Source organism: Canis lupus, chromosome 12, assembly GCF_003254725.2.
Source record: "Canis lupus dingo isolate Sandy chromosome 12, ASM325472v2, whole genome shotgun sequence".
In the NCBI taxonomy this organism is placed as follows: domain Eukaryota; kingdom Metazoa; phylum Chordata; class Mammalia; order Carnivora; family Canidae; genus Canis; species Canis lupus.
In genome coordinates, this window is record NC_064254.1 from 42275963 (window position 1) to 42281907 (window position 5945).

A 5945-nucleotide genomic window follows, 5' to 3' on the forward strand; every position below is an offset into this window, starting at 1 on the left:
TTCTGATTATGCTATGTCTGAAGAAACAAAGAAAAATAGAAAAATTAAATTTTTGGACAAATTTTGCTTTACTGCAGAGCTGGAAAACATTCTATATCCATAATTTTATACCAGGACTGAACTTTAAGCTATACTTATTTTTAAATTATATATAATTTAAATTAAAGATTTTGAAGCCAAACTTTGAAAGTATCTGTCCTTTCTTGGGTTCTATATATAAGATTTCTTAAATTTTATTTTTTATTTTTAATTTTTTTTAAGATTTCTTAGACTTTAATTTTTCTAATTAGACTACATGGCCCTGACCATAGCTCTGAAGGTGATTTTTATTTTCATTTTATTTTAAGATTTTATTTATTTATTCCATAGAGAGAGAAAGAGCCAGGGGAGGAGCAGAGGAAAATAGACAAGCAGACTCCATGCTGAGTACAAAGCCCAACACATGACTTGATCTCAGGACCCCAAAATTATGACATGAGCTGAAACCAAGAGTCAGACACTTAACAGACTGAGCCACCCAGGTGCCTCTGAAACTGATCTTTAAATAATGCTAAGGGCTACAAAACAGTCATTTGCTCAACAGAGCATCCTTTTCTTTGGAAATTTAAAATAACATTTCTGTTTATTGTTTTTATTATTATTATTAGAAGTTTGGGTGTAATTCTCCAATGATTTGTTTGTTTTTTAATTCATTTTATTTTATTATTTCCAAAGATTTTATTTATTCATGAGAGACACAGAGAGAGAGAGGCAGAGACACAGGCAGAGGGAGAAGCAGGCCCCATGCAGGGAACCCAACATGGGACTCGATCCCAGGTCTCCAGGATCAGGCCCTGGACTGAAAGTGGCGCTAAACCGCTGAGCCACCCGGGCTGCCCACCAATGATTTATTTGTTACAGAATTTTGACACTGGAAGAAAAATCTCTAAAAAAGAGATCCTACATCTGTGAAATGTTCTCTCACTGACACAGTTTCAATCTAGGGGCATTTAGAGTATGAAGTAAGAGTCTTCACTTTTATTGGCTATGCGTGGGTTGTCTGGTTTCTTGGCAGGCATGTTTTTAGGTGTTGCTTATTTCCCATGAATACATTCTTTTTATTTAGTGTTAGGGGACTTCTGGCTCTAGTAAGTAACCAATAAATTAAGCAAAACAAATCCAATATCCCTTTTTTCATGCTTTGGTTATATACTTTTAAGAGGAAAGTGTTTGGGGCCTAACTTTTTACCTAATTGGCTAAATTCTAGATTTTTATTTTGCTTTTTTAAATTCTCAACAAGTTTGTAATTTCCTTTGTGGGTTGGGATTATCTTGTGTTTATTTATTTCCACAGGGCTCTCCATACAGTGCTCAGCATAAAGCATGACTCCAAAGTAGAAAGAAAAAAGCCCCACAACTCTTCACTTCAGATTTTACTCATTCCTAAAAGTCTTATAAAATGTTTGTTAACAAATGAATACTATTAAAATAAATCAGGAGATTGTTTAATTATCTAGCGACCAGAAGATGCTCCAATATTTTAGTAATATTATATACAACTCCTCTGTTAAATGCAAGTAGTTCTCATTTACTTATACCGTAGTCTTCTGCATATTTGCTTTTCACTTCCTCAAATTAACTACATCCTCAAAATAACTTTTAAGAAAAATCCAAAAGACTCTTTGTTTCTTCTGTCCCTTCAGTTGTCACAGTGAGTGTTATACCAAGAAACCATCCTAATAAGGAGAATCATAACAACTCAGGTATATTCATTTGTAATCTTATTTCTCACACACACTACCTTGTTGAATCTCTATTCTTACTCTACTCCCCAGGCTCTGGATCCTTAGCTAAGATTGCACCAACCACCTACTGTAGCCATTTCCCTTCTTCTTCATTTCATTTGTAAAATTGTTACTATATTCACCTTCATAAATCATATCTGGATCATGTCTCTGCCTTATGGAAATAAATACAATTGTTTTGTAGGTCTCATAAAATCAAGTTCAGAAAATATGGCTCTAAATAAATATTTCAGGAAAAATACAACATACTGTGAGCCAAGTACATGGGAAAAAATGTGTATGATGAAAATAAAAAAGATTATATATATATATATATATGTAAAGGTATTTCTCTGTAATTAAAACTACTTTACTCATGTTTGGCAATGAGGAATAACAGAATTTTTACCCAAAGGTGATATAATAGGATTTGTATTTTAAGGATAGCATTCAGACTACAGTGCACAAAGAAGGGAGAAAAGGACTGATGGAAAAGTTGGACAGAAGCCTATCTCAGTTAAGTCCAAATAGGAGATGATAAGGGGATGGAAAGAAAAAATAATCAGAGGCAGAACTGAAGGTCCTTGATGACTGATTAGAGAAGTAGGGTGGAGAAGGTGAGAGAGCAGAGAATGACTTTGCAGTTTCTGATTGGTACAACAAGAGTGGGTGGTTTTTACCAATAAGAAAAATAGGTGATATTACTGGAAGAATAGATTTGGATGGATGTAGAAGGAATGTATGATTAGTGATGGAGTATGGTATGAAGAGCATGTTGAGTTTAGTTTTGTATTTGTTGTGGTTGAAGGTCTAGTCAAACATTCAGAGAAGGTATTTAATATGAAAGTTTTTAGACAAGAAATTGTGTACAGTTTTTCTTTTTCTTTTTTTTTTTTTTTTCCTATAGTATCCAGTGCTTGTTATTTTAACAATTCCCCACTTTTGGTCATTGTCTCAACAAGCTGTTGTAACCCACGAGTGTAGTGTTATTCTTTAGTACCATAGTTAACATAGTCATTGGGATGGATATTCATGTAGTGGCTATTACTAGCATTTACTATCATCATACAAACATGTGGTTAGATCATTGAGTTCTGCAGGTTATCTAATTCTGGTGAATACCATTTGAAATGTGAGTGGCTGCAGAAAGGCATTTAAAAACCCTGAGAATACAATGCACTAGGGAGATTTATTAATACAATAACTGAGAGAATAATAATAGCCAAGGATTTAAAAATTCCCCAGATCAGAGATTCTCAGGAGATAATATGTAAGTATATCAAAGTCATAAAAATTATAATCATCTTCACCAGTTCATTCAGTCCCACATAATTAATTTTTGTTTTTCTTGGTATTAAGTTACCAGTTATATGAATCAATCAACTTTTCTGTTAGAGTTCTAGAAATTCTTACTTAGTTAGTTCAATGTTATGATTTTTAAGCTAAGGACTTGACCAATTGTGTCCTATTATAAAGTGAACAGATTACATTTGAACTTCTGTAAATACCTATATTGTCATAAAAATAATACTTAATGCTTCATATTCAAACTCAAGCCTGAAGGAAGAAACAACGTATTAAAGATTTATAATAGGCTCCATGTTCTAACAGTTGGCAACAGATGAAATCATTGTCTTTGATTTCCACTTGGAAAATGAGTACTATCTTCCAAAAAAGGTTCCACATTAATAAAATTGACAAATATTTGAAGAACTTAGAAAAAAGGCATCAATTGGTACATAACTCTCACTTAGTAAATATTTGTTGAATTAACAGATTTATCCTCAGAGTACAAAGGTGCATGTTTGCTATGATTAAATTATCTAAAATTCTGTTAAACAGATTCAGAATTAGTAGAATTTTTTTCTTGAGGTGGTATAGCAAAATGCAAAAGAACACAGTCTTTGGAGAGTAAAAGTCTTTGAATCAAGTTAGTCCTCCAGTTCTATTAACTATATGATGATAAATTACTACATCTCTAAACCTCAGGTTCTACCTCTGAAAAAAAATGGAGATTGTAGTACTCATCTGTTTGGGTGAGGTCAAATATAACCATTAATTAAAGTATTTAAAGAGTAGTAGCCATGTAGTGCATGATAACTATTGTTATTTCTCCATAGTCTTTAACGACTGACAAAGAAATGAATTCAAAATGTAAATTTATCACAATATTGAACTACTGTTGGGACAAACATAGAAGAAATTAACTTTCTTTTGGTGGAGAATAAATGATGTTTTGTGATGGTTGCCTTTTCTATTGCTAGAAAATGCTAGAAATCAAATGTGGCTTGCTTTACACATATTGAATTTCACGGCTCCTTCTAGGGTACTGGGGGTTAGCATCACATGCCTGAGTTACTCACAGGAGTTTAAGTCAGGTAAAAAGATCCTTGATCAGAGGCAGCACAGGTCTAGTGATTTCTAGAATCTAGGCTGAAGAAAGTACCAGATAGAATTAGTTTTATGGATGCTACTGATGAGCATAGATAGCTAGAAAGTCCTTGAAGAGGGGTAGGCAGCATGAATCATTATTCTCAACAACTGATCTTTTTTGTAAAGGTAGACAACAGGTGTGGTACTCCTGCAAATGATGGAAAAGGATGACTCATTGAATTTTAATTTATATTATTTTAGTCAGGAGGAATGTTCCAATTCAGGAAAAAGACAAAAGTCTTATTCTTTCTTTGGTAGCTCTTTTCATTTGTTTTCGACCCTGCTTATTTCCCAAATTAGATAAAATAACAGAAATAGAAGTAAGATTCTTAGACAGACTTAGATAGGAGAAAAGCCTGTGAAAATTCTGCCTGAAGTAGAATGGGAGAGCTGCCCTAACTGGAAAGACTGATTCATGCTGCCAGAAACTGGACCTATTTCCTCTTTATTTCATAGAAGTATTATACATATGTTTTTTTCTTTTTCAACTTAAAGACTAGTGATGTAGGAGTTTTTCAAAATATTTAAGAATTTTCTATCATCTAGAAAGTCTAAGACTTTCAGGCAAGTAAGACTTGAGCTTTATCTTTTTCCCTTTCAACATGTTACTTTACTTCTGTTAAAGGATTTTTTAAGAATATGGAACTCTTCATGAATTTGCACGTCATCCTTGCACAGGGACCACGTTAATCTTCTCTATATCATTCCAATTTTAGTATGTGTACTGCTAAAATGAGCACCTGCTAATGAATTTAAAAATTTTACATTAGTTAAAAGCCTGAACTTTATGGTCAACTAATATTCGATAAAGGAGGAAAGATTATCCATTGGAAGAAAGACAGTCTCTTCAATAAATGGTGCTGGGAAAATTGGACATCCACATGCAGAAGAATGAAACTAGACCACTCTCTTTCACCATACACAAAGATAAACTCAAAATGGATGAAAGATCTAAATGTGAGACAAGATTCCATCAAAATCCTAGAGAAGAATACAGGCAACACCCTTTTTGAACTCAGCCACAGTAACTTCTTGCAAGATACATCCACGAAGGCAAAAGAAACAAAAGCAAAAATGAACTATTGGGACTTCATCAAGATAAGAAGCTTTTGCACAGCAAAGGATACAGTCAACAAAACTCAAGACAACCTACAGAATGGGAGAAGATATTTGCAAATGACATATCAGATAAAGGGCTAGTTTCCAAGATCTATAAAGAACTTATTAAACTCAACACCAAAGAAACAAACAATCCAATCATGAAATGGGCAAAAGACATGAAGAGAAATCTCACAGAGGAAGACATAGACATGGCCAACACGCACATGAGAAAATGCTCTGCATCACTTGCCATCAGGGAAATACAAATCAAAACCACAATGAGATACCACCTCACACCAGTGAGAATGGGGCAAATTAACAAGGCAGGAAACAACAAATGTTGGAGAGGATGCGGAGAAAAGGGAACCTTCTTACACTGTTGGTGGGAATGTGAACTGGTGCAGCCACTCTGGAAAACTGTGTGGAGGTTCCTCAAACAGTTAAAAATAGACCTGCCCTACGACCCAGCAATTGCACTGTTGGGGATTTACCCCAAAGATACAGATGCAATGAAACGCCGGGACACCTGCACCCCGATGTTTATAGCAGCAATGGCCACAATAGCCAAGCTATGGAAGAAGCCTCGGTGTCCATCGAAAGATGAATGGATAAAGAAGATGTGGTTTATGTATACAATGGAATATTACT

The 5945-nt window shown here is 34.2% G+C and overlaps 1 non-coding gene across 1 annotated transcript; it reads right to left on the bottom strand.

Moving 5' to 3' along the window:
- Window positions 1-4829: 4829 nt before the first annotated feature.
- LOC112658764 (U6 spliceosomal RNA) lies at window positions 4830-4936 on the bottom strand. Its single transcript, XR_003135943.1, has one exon. It is a non-coding gene; the product is annotated as a U6 spliceosomal RNA (small nuclear RNA).
- Between the last annotated feature and the right edge of the window lie 1009 nt (window positions 4937-5945).